This window comes from Leptonychotes weddellii, chromosome 9 (genome assembly GCF_054177405.1).
Source record: "Leptonychotes weddellii isolate Sample4059 chromosome 9, ASM5417740v2, whole genome shotgun sequence".
In the NCBI taxonomy this organism is placed as follows: domain Eukaryota; kingdom Metazoa; phylum Chordata; class Mammalia; order Carnivora; family Phocidae; genus Leptonychotes; species Leptonychotes weddellii.
In genome coordinates this window covers 26,833,296-26,849,263 of record NC_138377.1, presented here as the reverse complement: position 1 = coordinate 26,849,263, position 15,968 = coordinate 26,833,296, and the positions used below count along the sequence as shown (strand labels likewise).

Here is a 15,968-nt window from a genome sequence, read left to right as displayed (position 1 = left end):
AACTCAACCTGGCTTTTGTTTTTCTCTCTGAACAAATGAAGTTAGTTTTCTTAAGGAAGGGTAATTGAGATAATGGCTAAAATTCTACCTGGTGAGTAACTTACTCCTGTGTTCCTAGGGAGTGGAATTTAACCTTTGTGGGTCTCTAGGGTATAATGAACATTAGACCTGAGGCTACGCTTCTGGGAACAGGGAAGTCTCTAGGTCCTTATTTTTGTTCAGATATAGAGTACCTGGAAGTCTTGGTGGTTTTAATAGCAAACCAGGAAATACCGATATATCAGTTCCATCTTAGGAACTGTGAATGACTTTATTAGCAGAAAATGACCACGTATGTAAAGTCAAGTCAGAAGCACTGGCTGGCTCAGGTTTAAAGGTGAGGTGGAGAGCTGTCTCAACTGAGCATGACTTCTTTGTGTCTTTGTGGGGGTGCCAGTTTCCTGCTGCTCGCCTTCCCTTCCTTGTTCTGCTGTATGTGCTTTGTTGAAAAACCCTGTGTCAGATGCCAGAAGATTGATGAAAAGTATATGGGAGAAGAATCTTAAAACTGGGAAAGTTTTCTTTCGCCAATTTAATTTGTTTCGCGAACAGGGAAGAAGACGTCTGTTGTCTTATTTTTATCAGGGGACCGTATTTCTCTCAGATCTTAAGCTCATTTTTTAATCTTAACGATATGTGTTCACTGCAAATAATGTAAGCAATAAAAGAAAACTTAAAAAATAAAGTAAAAATCAAAAAATGAAGTAAAAATCACCGAAGGCCTAAATCTAGCAATGTATTTTAACATTTTGTCAAATACCCTTATATAATGTTTTTTGCATACATGTAATGTAAAGTACATATATACCACTTTTTATTGGGTTTTATATTCTGTTATATTTCTGTTTGGGGGCTTTATAGATTTTTTGGTCAGTCCTGTACTGATGTCAGATTTATTTCTCAGGGTATCCACATATGGCCAGAGAGTATTTTCTGCAAGACTCTGTACCCATTTATGTGAAATGCTCTAAAATCTTTGTAGGAAGGAGAGGCTATTAATTAAGCAAAACTTCAGAGAAATTATTTATTCTGGGTAGCCAAGTTTTTCATGTCGTGAAGTGTAAGCTAATAATTACTAAGATTTCTTAAACAATGTTAATGAAAAGAGTTCCAGAGTTCTTGTACACTTTCAGCATATTTGAATGTATACTTTGGCCCTGGGGATTTATTTCTAGGAATTTGTCTTCCAGAAGTGGAGAACATGCACAAACATGTCTGTACCATGGCATTCCCTGCCACGTTGCTTATGAAGGCAAACATTTGGAAATGATGTGCAGTAATTCATGGCTGTGTTCAATACTGTGTATCCAACAATGCATCCATAAAAATTCACATTCTAAAGTATTTGAGAGAAGGGAAAATGATCATGGTGTAATAGGAGAAAAATGCATGTTAGGAATTGTACACAATGCCAACTTTATGAAGAAAAAACACTCTATTCTTCCAAATATATTTGTGTATTTTTATGCTTACACAAAATACATAGATACATGCACTCATGAATACTTGATTTTTTCTTATAAATAAAAAGTGTAATATGCATATAGAAAAGCACTCAGACTCTAAGCATTTTACCACTGATAAACTTCTGCGAACTCAACACACATGTATAACCATTACCTAAATTAAAAATTAGAAAACTAGAAAATTAGAATTAGAATATTATCAAATTCCAGAAGCTCCCTCATGTTTTCTCCCATTTCATTACCCTTCCCCACCCCAATAAAAGGAAAGGTAACCATGGGCTAGATGTGTCTGATTTTGAACTTTATAAAAATGGAATAATGTGGCAATATACTCCTTAGTCTGGCTTCTTTTGCTCAATATTGTATTTGTGGGTATAACAGCTCTGCTCTCCCCCTGTAGTATTCTGACATGTAACTCTACTGCAATTTATTTATTTACTACTGAACATCTGTTTTTTTGTTTCTGGTTTGTTGTGTGTGTGTGTGTGTGTGTGTTTTCCTTTCCATTTTTGCTATTATAAAATGCAATGCCGTTATGAGCCTCGCTGTATTTGTTTTTGGGGTACCTGCGTGTACTCTTTTGTTGGGCATCTGTACCTAGGAGTGGGTTACTGAGGTTGGATATGTGTTTGCTCATTTTTAGTAGATAACACAGAACCTTTTAATGTAGTTGTACCAGTTCACTGTTGCTAACAGTGTTTGAGAGTTCCAGTGGCTCCACATCTGATTTTTGGTTTTTACTTTTAGCCATTCTAGTGCGTATGGACTGGTATCCATTGTTGTTTAGATTGCATTTTCCTGAGGACTAGGGAGAAAATTATACTTTGATTTGAATCAGTTTCCTTCTGAGGAAATCTTATGTTATTAAATCTTGTGCTAATCAACTTCATTTCAGCAGGAACAGAACCTGTTATCTTCCTCTGGCGTTGAGGGTGTGTTGTATGTACTCCAGGTTCTTTAATTTCCAGACCCAACACTGATTCTTCTGCATCATATAAGTGGGGCAGTCCCTAATAGATACAACTTGTCATGCATCCAAATTTTGCTGCTTGATGATCCAATTTATGTGACTTTCTATTCTGTATTGAGTGAATGTTTGAAATTGTGAAATATTTCAGGTTACCTATTCATTTCACATCATGACTGATTAAAATGTTGGCCAAAGAATTCAATTTAAGAAATCCAAAAAGAAAAACTTTCTGGCTTTAGTGCACTGATTTTCTTGAGACCAGTATATTAAGAATGACTCATCCTATTTTATTCAGAGTGACCTTTAAAAGAATCTTACTCCACAGTAGAAAATGGCAAATAAATTTAATGCAGGGGGAAAGTGCATTTGAGACTTAAGGCTGGGTCTAATTGCTACATGGAATATTTGGAGAAGAATGGTAATTCTTCCTAGCTTTTAGAACTAGCATCCAGTTCCTAGCTTTTAGTATTAATTTTTTTTTGGATTATGAAACTAAGAGAGATCCTTGAGTCATCAAATTACTGGTCTTAGAATAGAGAGACTTCAAGGTAGAACTTCGGCCTACCATCTTGAAGTAACACTGATATTGAGCAAGTCCTGTGTAGTCAGGCTGGATGCCAGGCATTGTCATCCATGTTTTCTCATTTAACCCTCACCAATACTGCGAGACAGGGAATGTTATACCTATTTCATATGTGAGGAAGTTAAGGTTGAAAAAGTCTAATGGAGGCCACATCATGATTGAGGGTGAGTGGAAATTTCCAAACTCTGATTTTATGATTATGTGATGGAAAATTACAGTATTTAGGGCTTTTGGTTTAAATTGAACAACTCTGTCGATTCTTTAGATGTCCTGGGGGCACCAGTAATGTATAAAAATGGAGTGGTAGTGTATAAATCTCAGTTGAAGGTCAAGTAGGATATTTTATGGAGAGAGTTGTTCTTGTAGCTTCATTCTTTCTCATACTGTGTCAAGGTTTTCAAGCAATCATCCTGATTAAAGACACATTTTTCAGTAAATATCACCAGTGGCAGTGGTGAAGTTAGGGAAATTTATGGTTGAGCTTCATTCTTAAAGGAACAAAAGCATGCATTTGTTAATGTTTATTTTGAACCCTGCAGCTGCTGCAGGGCTCTTTGTCCTAGGTAAATCATATATGAACCTGCTCCCAAGGAATCTGAGTCTTTTATGGATGTATAGGAAGGCAACCTTAATATGAGGTAGAAAGGGAAACTGGTAGGAGATAGTTCGTTGCGGGCAAAGTGCCACAGGAATTCATAGCAAAAGACAACTTTCAGCTGAAGCCTATCAAGAAATGATCTCTGGAAAAGGTTGTCTTGGAACTACCCTTGAAGGGTGAGGAGAATATGGGTACCTAGAAATTGGTATCTGGTTGGGGGCAAAGCCTCTACAGAGTTTATCTTTTTATAACTCTGAATAAATATGCTAATTAAATGAGTACTGCAAATAAAATTTAAGAAATTTACCCTATCAACAAAAAATGGTATGTGTTGTAAAACAATAATGTTTAGGATGAAGATCAGGCAAAGCCCCGTTTACTTTTGGCTCTGGCCTCGTCTACTTAGTGTTACCCCCAGTTACTACCTTTATCTGCCATTTCACTCTGGAGGTTCAGAAACGTGTGCTGTGTAAGACAGGACATCCTGGGCCATGTCTTTACATTTTTCGTAGATGTGCTTTTCCCTGCAGGGATTGCCCTTGTTATCATGTAAATATTTAACAGAACCTGCCACAGAGTAAGAACTTGTTGGTCCTTCATGAGTGGAGCACAAATGAAGAATTAAATGAAATAGAATGTTGTGCCTTTTTACTAAGTTCATATTTTTATCGTGCGCAGGTACTTGCCTGGTTAGTCACAGCCTGCCCCAGAAAGTCATTGTAGTGTAACTCCCATCAAGCTGGCTTACAAACAAGAGGAACTGAGTGTGCAGGTTTGTGACTTTACATGGAAACGGTTTTACCCTTAGCTATGATTGTATGTGTGCTGTTGTTTGGTTATGTGAATGATTGTCTGCAATGGTTGATTCCAAATGATTGTCTTTGTTTTTTCCCTCATTCCTTTTCCTAGTTTTTGGACCAGAAGGAAAGGAGAACTTATTCCTACTGACTCTACTGCTAGTTTAAAGTTTAAAATTCTCTTGGCTTCCCACAATGTTGTTGGGACCATGGGATAAAATTCCTAAACTAGAAATCTTTAACTGGCATTTTTTTGTATGATGAAATTTGGTTCTTTCACATTACAGCCTTTTAGTAATTCCAAACTCTTATTGAGGAAATTTTAAGTTAACTCTAACAATAATAGTCAACCATTATTGAATAATTTGTACTGAGAAATTTGCTAGACTTTTGCCTCCACGATCTCATATAATATATCTCTACATCATCCTGTGAGATGTTGACCGACATCTTCATGTTACCTGTAAGGCTAAACGATTTTGGCAAGGTCTCATCACTCACAAGTGGCCGAGCTGGGATTTGAACCCTGTATCTGTCTGCTTCAGTGCCTGAGCTCCTGTGTTGAATTGTTCTTCCCTGTTTTTTTCTGTGTATTTATGCTTCTCTCCTCACATATTATGGTGATAGAATGTATCCCTGTTTTAGCTTAAAATAACATACTTTTAGTTATCACTAATCCTTTATGTAACAATATTTGTTTATTTCACATCTTTGCTACTCTGGTCAAGACTCTTTCATTTACTGTGGTGTTAAAGGTACTTAGAAATCGTGTGGTTTTCTTCCCCCTTAACAGCTAAAAAGGGAATTATTTAGTTTTCACATGTGGTATCCTTTTTTTAACTGGCAGTTTAGTCCAAACAGGTTCTGAAGTCCTCTGAGGCAGAGACAGAACCCTGGAGTCTAGATACTTCTTTTGCTAATTTGCGTGAAATAGCGTGTCAAGTCATTGTGTGGTGTAACTGCCCCAGAGCACGGTGCGTGGTTAGCAACAGAGCACCCCTTGTACACAGACAGGCACATCGCAGAGAGAAGGGTAAGCCCAATGAGAAAGTACAGGTACACATTCATAACGTGTTTAGACTCGCATTAGAAAAACTTGCCATAAAACCATAAGAGAGACTCTTACAAACTGCAGGTTGCCGGAGGGGCGGTGGGCGGGAGTGGGCTAGATGGGTGATGGGCAGTAAGGAGGGCACTTGTGATGAGCACTGGGTGTTGTATGTAAGTGATGAATCACTGAACTCTACTCCTGAAATTGACATGACACTATATGTGAACTGGAATTTAAATAAAAACTTGAAACATAAAAAAAAAAAACCACCCTTGCAGTAAGTGTCAAAAATTCTTACTGTTACAAGAACATCATCTGCATTTTAAAAACACAAAAACATGACTATCAGTTTCATGTCCTGTGATGCTACAGTGGATAACTGTGTATTAGGTGTTGGTCTGCCACTGCTTGTGGGGTAAGGTGGTATGCTTTCCCAATCTAACATGTCCAGACAGAACCAGATGTGTAATTATATAAAATCACAGCTCAGGGATTATAGTTGAAAAACTTTAATAATTTTTGGCAACCGTGTACCATTTTGTATTACTTTACATCCTTATTTTATTGGCCTATTGCTGTAAAGGCGTTAAAGTTTATTTTTAGGCAGAACAGAAAGTGTCTAAAGTGTGATATGAATATGAATCTAGTTTTTTAAGTAAAATATATTTTCCATGCAAATACATAGGTTTCTTGATTTGGAGAATTGAATAAACCTAAATAAGAATTTTTGCTTCCAGCATTAAATTTGGGTAAAAGCTTTTTGAAACCAGTGTAATAGGACAACAAAACTGCCACTTTAAATCCAGATTTCTTTTAAATGTGCATTGACTGCTGCTGTGTACAATGTGTTTTTTAGGAGTTCAGACTGTCCTGGCATCTGTCTAGTTTTTATTTCCTGTCTTCTCCCTCAAGTAGTCTTCTAGGCAGTCTAACTGCTAACCCTTTATTCTTCACAGGAGGGAGATTTCCAGCATCTCTTCTTCCCCTCTTGAGCTGTCCCCTCCAACGCAGGCTGTTACAAACAAGCTGCAGCGAACATTTTATTATTGAGTGTAGGAGTTCCTTATAGAGCCTACATTCCAGTCCTTCTTTTTTAGATTTATATTTTGCCATGATTTCCCCCCAGTTTTTTTTTAACGAACTTTTGATAATCAAAAGTTCTAAATAGGATTAAATCTAACGTGAGCATTTAAAAAAATGGTTATTACTTTCTGTATCTTAGGAGGCCTTTGCCTACCCCCTCCCCCCAATCCTGAAATTTCTTCTGAAAGCTTCATGGTTTTAGCTTATGTTTAGGTCTGTGATCCATCTTGAATTCACTTTTTTGACATGCTATCTTATTGATATTCAGTCTTTAAGAGAGATATTACCTCTATTTTATAAATGAGAATTTTGGCAATCTGAGAATTTGGCACTCTAGCCATGGTATTTAATAGTAAATTTGATTTATAATTTAATTTTTTAAATTTTTTATTTTTTTAAAGATTTTATTTATTTATTGACAGATACAGCAAGAGAGGGAACACAAGCAGGGGGAGTGGAAGAGGGAGAAGCAGGCTTCTTGCCGAGCAGGGAGCCTGATGCGGGGCTCAATCCCAGGACCCTGGGATCATGACCTGAGCTGAAGGCAGATGCTTAACGACCGAGTCACCCAGGCGCCCCTGATTTATAATTTTAGAACCTTTTGTGGATGATCATAATGAAGCTATATTGTAGGTCATATTTGTATATACCATTTTGCTCAGAACTTTTTTTGAGACATATCTTCATTGTCACAAAAACATTGTTACTGACAAACGAATGTTCTTTTGGTGACTGGGTTCATTCCCATAATGAAACCAGTGATGTTAAATGCGGAACAAGACTGCAACCTTGATGTGCATGTATTTCATCAGGGAGAGATGTTGTGTTTATGTACAAATGTCTGATGAAGCTGCCTGGTGTGATTTGTCTGTTAAGAGAATCATCTTGCGATAAGAAATCGAAGTGAAACAGGGGTGCTGGGTGGCTCAGTGGGTTGGGTGTCCGACTCCTGGTTTCAGCTCAGGTCACAGTGGTGACTGGTCACTCAGGTTACAAATGCTCAGGGTCGTGAGAGTGCTGGGTGGGGAGTCTGCTTGAGATTCTCTCTCTCCTTTGCCCCTGCCCCCCTCTCAGGTATTCTCTCTCCAAAATAAAAAAATAAATCTTAAAAAAAAAATTGAAGTGAAACAATCAACATGATTCAGTTATTTAACCTGGCCTAATTAATTGTTTTTACTAGCTATAGTATGGGGCTCAACTCTGCTGTCAGGTTTTAGTTGTCTCAGGGTTATCCCTTATTCCTACCATTTAAGACCTCTCCTCTGACACTGGTCACTAGTACCCGCATCCAAGGCTCAAGAGAATGCTCAGCAATCGATGTGTCATGGAGGATATATGTTATGGGTGTTTCCTAGGTGTTAGCCATGCTGCAAGCATTATCTTTTCACAACAGTCTCCTTATAAAGCAGAAGTAAAGAGGGCGCCTGGGTGGCTCAGTTGGTTAAGCGACTGCCTTCGGCTCAGGTCATGATCCTGGAGTCCTTGGATCGAGTCCCGCATCGGGCTCCCTGCTCGGCGGGGAGTCTGCTTCTCCCTCTGACCCTCCTCCCTCTCATGCTCTCTGTCTGTCATTCTCTCTCTCTCAAATAAATAAATAAAATCTTTTAAAAAAAAAAAAGCAGAAGTAAAGAAAGATGTTCACAGCACACACTTGGGGGTGGCATGTGGGGGATCACACTCTAGTTCTCTAGGAAAGCTTCAGAATGGTGATTTCTTGTAAGTCCTTTCATGTGTCTGGGATGTGAAGGTGAGCAGGATAGGGGGAAGCAAATGTTATTCTTAAAGGGAGCTTCGCTTTGTCATTGGGCTGCCATCCATTATAATGTATGATTAAGCTCATTTGAAGCTTGCTGTTTATTGGAGAGAAAGGCTGCTCTTTATTTTGAGCTGAGCAGATGAGCATAACGGAGACTGTTCAGACACATCACTTATGGGCACTCAGATTCCACTGCAAAACTGGTGTTGCCCTTGCTGCTGATCGGGCTTGTGTCCGTGTAAATACCAAGGGCAACTGGCCAGGTTCACGGCACCGTTTTAGAGTGGCCTTCTCACTAAGGAAACATTAGCTTCAGCTGATAACTCTCAAAGAAACTAGGACAGTTCTCAGGCTGCTCTTTATTTGTACAGATAAACAACGGGTGTTAATGGAGCCATGCTGAAAGCAACAGTAAAAAAAGCTACTATGTTTTAATTGTATCCTCTTAACAAGGTTATGTTAATTTTTTAATCTAAAAATTATGACTAAAGTAGAGATTTGTATGCATTATGAACCAAATTAAATACATTTTCTTAAATAATAATTGTTTTGCTTAATGTTTGCTACTCTTCCTGATTAAAATGGATGTTTATAGTCTCAAGCATGTTGACCAATTAGTTTTTACGAGCTGTTCTGTATTGTGCACAGGAACCAAACTTAATGGACTTAGTTATTTGTTCGTTTGGTATATTTTGAGAACAGTTTTCTCTTTCGTATTTGTTCTCTCCATTTTGATTGAATGAAGTTTTACTGAGTGCTTTTGATGTATGAATCGGTTGCTGATGTATGTAGTAGTTAATAATTTTAAGGATATAAGTGAAACTGACTTTGTCTTTTAAAACAGACAAGGTTTTAGAACATTTCTACAGAAAAATTTTCTGACTGCTTGGAACAACACTTTTAATTGTCATGTGAAACCAGCCATTGATTTCATTGCCATCTCTGTGTCCAGATTTATGTCAGCATTAATTAGAGTCAGTAGGGGATTCTTTGAGTCAACACTGTGTGTGGGCATTTACAAATGCACCATGGGATGCTGCTATGTCTAAGTAAGTGTTGACTATTACTTATAGGTAAAGAACTCTCTTGTCTTTGTAGATACTAGGTTATCTGAATCGAGTAATATTTGCTTAGCTATTTATATGTTAATATGTTTAAAAAGAAATTTCTCTATGAGGAGGCATTAATCATTCACTATTTGTTTGATCAGATGATGACACTGACATTCTGTTGTGTAACCATAAACTAGCTTGTCATGTTTAATGCCAAGAGCAGATGCACTTCGTAGTGTAAACAGCATGCAAAGCCCCAAATCTAAATGCATTATTTAGGAGCATGTTAAAATCTTTGTATTTTTTGTGATTTAAAAAAGTAATTGTGGATTGCTTTGTGTGGAATTTAAAAAAAAATGTGATTGCTGCCACAGCTTAAAAACTGAAGAAGCAAAATCTGGCCCGTATGCTTTCAATATAATGTGTTATTCTTAGAGACTATGTCATGCATAGAGGTTTAGTGCATTAACTCTGGAAACAGACTGCCTGGATTCAAATCTTAACTGTACCACTTACCAGCTTTGTGACGTTGGGCAAGTTAGTTAATCTCTGTGCTTCAGTTTCCTCCTTTGTAAAATAGTAATAATAGCGATAATAGTATGTACCTCATAGGGTTGTTAGGAGGATGATGTAAGTTAACATAAATAAAGTGCTTAGGACAGAGCCTGGCACATCTAAGGACAAATGAGCAAGACTGCAAAGGGTGAAATAGATAGATGTGTGTGTTACACGGGCTTCTCCTACAATCAGTTCCATTTCCTTTTTTTTTTTTTTTAATGATTTATTTGTTTGAGAGAGAAAGAAAGAGAGCCTGCACAGGTGGGGGCAGAAGGAGAGGGGGAGAGAGAGAACCTCAAGCAGACTCCCTGCTGAGTGTGGAGCCTGACCTGGGGCTTGATCCCATGACCCTGAGAGCGAGACCTGAGCTGAAATCAAGAGTCAGATGCTTAACCGACTGAGCTACCCAGGTGCCCCTCCAGTTCTTTTAAAATAAGTCTGTGATGTCCTGATCAGTCAATGATATTTATAGGATGACTTTCTTTTTTTTTTTTTTTAAAGATTTTATTTATTTATTTATTGGAGAGCGAGCGAGAGAGAAACAGCATGAGAGAGGAGAGGGTCAGAGGGAGAGGCAGGCTCCCCGCTGAGCTGGGAGCCCGATGTGGGACTCGATCCGAGGACCCTGGGATCATGACCTGAGCCGAAGGCAGTCGCTTAACCAACTGAGCCACCCAGGCGCCCTATAGGATGACTTTCATGATAAGTATTATTCTAGGTTTTCTGGGGGATACAAAAGGAATAAAAAGCACGATTCCTACCTTAAAAGCTTGCACCATATTTAAATAGGTACCCCAAAGGAGGTAAATACAAATGAGTGTTATGTAAATGAAAAGGTGTGAATCTTCAGTAAAAACAGAGGGGATGAAGAAGTATAAAAGGTGAATTTTGACCTTGGAGGATGGGAAATGTAAAATCCCATCACAAAAAAAATCTCAGCTTTGTGTCTATGAGAACCACATAACTTTATGGAAGCTCATGATGTTCATTGTTCTCTTGCAGAGGTAGTCATTTGTCTTAGATGTGTTCCCCTGTTTTTGTTTAAACGTCTCCTTTGTTTTCATCTGTAGCTCCTGTTACTCCTGAGTAAAAATGGAGTACTCCAGCCTAGAGCGTCCTGGCTCACCAGGTCTTTCAAAATTTTCAGGCCGCTGTGGTTTGTGTTGATTCTGGAGTGCTCTGGAATGCCCATCTCTCTCACCTCAACCTCTCTGAGAGCTTCCCCCAGTCACAGTTCCAAGATACCTCCTCCAACCACCTGAACTGAGCCCCAGCTTCAACTTAGTACTTAGTTGTTATGCTGGGTTGTGTTTGTGGGGGGCTAAATATATGTGAAACCTCCTTGCAAATTATGAACTACATAGAGTACAGCCGTAGGGGCAACATTGCCATGTTTTTCTTGCATTATTTTTTGACCTATTGTATATTTATCCTGTCATCCCTCCACAGGTGTCCCCCTCTCCCCCCCATTGGCCTCTGCCACGTTAACTGAGAGCTGCTAGGAGTCAGAAGTTTTATGTTAATGAATGCTAGCCCCCCCCCCCCGCCCCCAATCAAGGCAGTAGGGAGCTGTGATGAAGGAGCGAGTGAACTTAAGGATGCTCTGCAAGGTCTAGCACCTCTGCTAGGTGGGTAACGTGGACACGGCTGCAGCTCTCACAAGAGGCCGTGTACTTAGTGTGGGCAAAAGAATAAGGGCTTCCATATTGAAAGACTGGTGCAAGTAGGACTTTACTTCAGTGTGACATTGACCCCCCCCCTTTTGACCCCTTTGACCATTCACATTGTCCTGTGAAAAATGAGGATGTGATGTTTACTCTATGGGGTGGTGTTGATGAGGAGATGAGATGTTTGTGGAAAACCATCTGTTAACGTCAAAGTGCCTATTCGTTGTTTCTCATAAAAACACACGTTAGGCAGAACTCCTTACTGCGCGCTGAAGAGTTCACATATCGTGCCCAGCCCTAGCCAGGAGGTTGATGTGGTTAGGTGAGTAGGAGCTGGGGGGTTGGGGAGGTAACATGGGGCTTCCTGACCTTGACTACCTCAGTGGCTGTGGTCCTGAGCTGGTAACAGCAGCTTGGGGGTGCCTGGCAAGCCCCTTACAGGGTGTCAGGGGAGCCCAACAAAGTGATACCATAAGCTTTGTAAACACCAAAGTATTCAGATTGGGACAGGGATAAAGTCTGTGAGGTGCTAACATTACTTCATACCTGTGGGAATTTTACCTTGGGGGGCTTTCTAGTGTGGGGGGTGTGGAGGTGAGCTTATGTTACTACATTTTATGAAGAACCTTTGGACAAAAAAATATGAAGCCAAATGACAATTACCAAATTAGAGACACCCAGCTACTCTCTCTCTCTGTCTCTCTGTACTGGAAATTCACAGTAGATTCTAATAGGGAAGGGTTTGTAAAAGTAGAGAGAAGTTAGCAACAATAGCTTTCTGCAGTGACTTTGGGATTTTGAATCCAGGCAGCTAGGCTTGGAGTTTCTGTCTGCTCTGTCTTGTTCTCTGGCTCTTCAGGAGTCTCCAGACCAGGCATGGGCTTTCAAGTAGCTGTGCAGTTGGGGACATGGCAAGAAGCCTCTTTCATACCCAAGAATGAAAAAAATAAACAACTCTGATTTTTAATCATTTCTGTTCTCCAAATACTTGCAAGAAATGTGTTGTATATAAACAAAAGGAGAAGCGATGCCAGGGGTGATGGTTTGGTGGAGCTGCTTGTAGATCATTAGACATTTACATTAGGAGCTGTGCTCTCATGATGTTCTAAATTTTGTTAAGTTTTTTTGGACCTTAAGGTTCACAGCTGTAAAGTGAGGGTGTTGGAGTAGTAGTCCATTGTCATGCCCAAACCGTTGAATATTGTGTATTTCAAAGGGGTTGGAAAATTTTCTCCTGGTCTTCTAATTATACATGGAAAACTTCCTAGAGGAGTCTGCAAGTTTTTAGGAGCTCTTTTCACTCAGCAGTGTTTATTAAGGACTTATTGTGTACCTGAGATGACTTTGGGGGCTGGAGATAGATCCGTGAAATAAGGCAGGGTCCCTGCCCTCTAGACGCTTACATTTTAAGGAGAAGGAATAAATCCACAAACACATGAAAAGGTGCTAGGAATTACTATTACATTGGATGTGGAGTTACAAATGGGAAAAGTCATGGGCAGCAGCCTCTTCGCTTGAGTGGTGGAGGTGGTGGTTACTGGTCTGGAGAGTGGAGCAGGTCTGCAGGATGAAGAATCCACATTCTGCTCTTTAACATGCATCCAGAGTTTTAAATTTGAGAGTCTTCACTTTATACATGGTATTTGAAGCTTTGAGACTGGATGAGCTCAACTGATGACTGGATTTAGAAGGAAAGGGGCAAGGGATGGGGACCAAGCCTAGGCTCTGTTTGGAGGTTGGTTGGAGGAGGTGGGTAGGAGAGAGGACTTGGTTGGCTGCTCTTGGCTTCCATTTGGCAAGTCTGTTAAACACTAACACATTCTCTGGCTCTTCCTCTGAGTTCAGGGACTGCCTGTGTCTGTGGAAGTTTACACTGCACCTACACACACACATCACATTTAAAAAATGCCTTTTAACACAGTACCTAGTACTTGCAAAGGGCTGAGAGGTGAGAGCTCTCTTTGGTGACTTCCAGCTCCCTCACCACCTCCTCCTGCCAAGCCCGTGCGTGCAGGCAACCACTCTGTAGACTCTCACGTCCTTCTAGATAGGCTGAGTTGAATGTTGATCAAGAGTTGGTTTCATTTATAACAAAAGCCGGTTTTTGTCAGTAGTACTTGTTACTGTGTAATTACATAATTGAAATTTTATGTAATATGATTAAATATTAGGTTGCTACAAAGATACGCTAAATACTTTTGAGAGCTTCCAAAGGCAGGCCTCCAAAAAGAATGTTCTTAAGTAAGGTATGGTCGTGGCAACTGCAAAGGGTTGGGGGAGTTATTAAACTTCCGTAAGGATTCTCAGCTTGTTTCCTGAGAGGCTTTGAGTTTGTATTCCATTCTAATAAAACAGGGAGAGTGGGAGTTGTGGGTGATGGTTTTTGGTCGTGGTTTGTGTAAGAATGACTAGCCTGCAGTCAGTCTGGAGACCGATTATTCATGGAAGAGATGTTCACTCTTCATCAGGAAATTGGTAAAAGAATGTATATTTCAAATTAGATGGCTTAGCTCTGTGTGTGTGTGTGTGTGTGTGTATGTGTGTGTGTGTTTATGGTTCTCTGCTTACATTAGCCTTTTCAGTTTCTAAATCAGTTATCATCCTATTACCTTTGTTAAGTGGCATTTTACTGTGTGGACTTTTGAAAAGCAGTTTGACAGTATGTGCCCAAAGCCTTTGCAGTGATTATGTCCTGCCTTACCACTACTAGGACTTTATTCTGTGGCAAAACTTTTTTTTTTTAATTCATAAAAATTTATGTTCAGGGATGTTGATCACTGTAATATTTGTAACACAAAAATTAGGTGCAGCCTTCTGTCATATAGTGCAAAATGGTTGGTGGCCCATGTACATAGAACACGGTTATGGGGAGAAGTGGGCACAGGATAATGTGAAATTACAGAAGATACAAAATATTTTACATAACCTCTTAAAAACTATACCACAGTATTAAGAGTTTACCCCTGGGTGGTAGGACGGTGGGTGACTTTTGAGTTTATTTTTTTATACTTAGCTTAAATTTTGTAATTTTCCGCTTGTGTTATTTCTGTAATTACATAGTAACTTTATTATAGCAGTGGATGGTTTGAAACTTTACAAAGAGACCTTATGAACTTGGTTGCTGTTGAGAGGTGGTGCATCATAGCAGGACTTACTAAGAGAGAACATGAATAAAAACGGTAAGATTACTTTTAGTCTTTAGAATAATCATCATTTATAATTAAAAATATAAACAAAGAAAATTGCCTTTATTGTTACATTAAGTACGTACATATATAAGTAAATTTACTGTTCATCTGTATAATGATGAAAGTGACTATAATATTATAATTAACATGTTAGTATTTATAAATCTAGAAATAAAATTGCTTTTAATCTTCTTGTTAATCATTTATAATAGTTGTTAATCTTTATAATGACCAAGACAGGTGAACAAAATAGAATTTTCCTCCTTTTGGAAATAAAGAAACAGAGTCTCAGAAAGGGTCATTTCCCCTGCCCCAAGTCACACGGCTGGTAATGGCAGGTTTTGAACCCAGATTCTGTGATTCTGAATCTACTGGTCTTATTGCTCCTGGCACTGCGTTCCAGTCTTTTCTCCAGCAAAGTCAGGTATGGAAAGAAGGAGTCATGGGAATCTGGCTTAAAAGTCCTGAACTGAGGAACTGCTTGAGGATAGAAAAAGGTTAAATAAGCTGGGTGAGGTACAAGTCTCTCTGAAACAGGAACTTGCGGGGCACGCGGCCGGCTCAGTCGGTGGAACACCCGACTCTTGATCTCGGGGTCGTGAGTTCGAGCCCCATGTCGGGGTATAGAGTTCACTTAAAGGAACAAGAACTTGAGAGCAGAAATGCTCTCAGAAGGAGCCTCGGTTTATATTTTCCAGAACGGGTGTGTATGTTGGTGAGCAGGAACAAAGTAGTAGAGCTGTTATTAAACCATTCTAAGAAATAAACTAAAATTTCCTAACATTCATTGTGGGGATCGAAGCTGGGACCCTTGCGTGGGTCCTGTGGCAGGTGGAAAGGGTCCTGTTTGGGGCACAGCTATCCTGGGGCTTGCTTGTGTGGGCCTCCAAGCGCAGAGGGTGCAGAGGGGCAGGCGGCCTTCCTCTCTTGTTTGCTGTTAGCCTGTTGTCACTTGCTGTTTGTTCAATAGGCTTACAGGTTATGTTAATCAGTGTTAATTAAAACAGCAGCTACAAAATTGACACCTGGCTTTAAAAGATTCCTACAAAGAACCATAGGTTGAAGGTAATGTTGATGATGCTAACACAAATGAGCTGTGAAAAATTGGCAGAGCCGAGACTTCTCTCAGTACAAGCTATTATCAACTATGAAATTAGCTG

At 39.4% G+C, this 15,968-nt stretch overlaps 1 protein-coding gene across 1 annotated transcript in view; it reads left to right on the top strand.

Moving 5' to 3' along the window:
* Window positions 1–15,968, top strand: part of SIPA1L1 (signal induced proliferation associated 1 like 1) — a 334,415-nt gene that overhangs the window by 104,536 nt on the left and 213,911 nt on the right. Inside the window, exon 6 of the mRNA XM_081829748.1 lies at window positions 4,335–4,428. The gene's annotated coding sequence lies outside the window, so the exon portion shown is untranslated. The remainder of the gene's footprint in view (window positions 1–4,334; window positions 4,429–15,968) is intronic.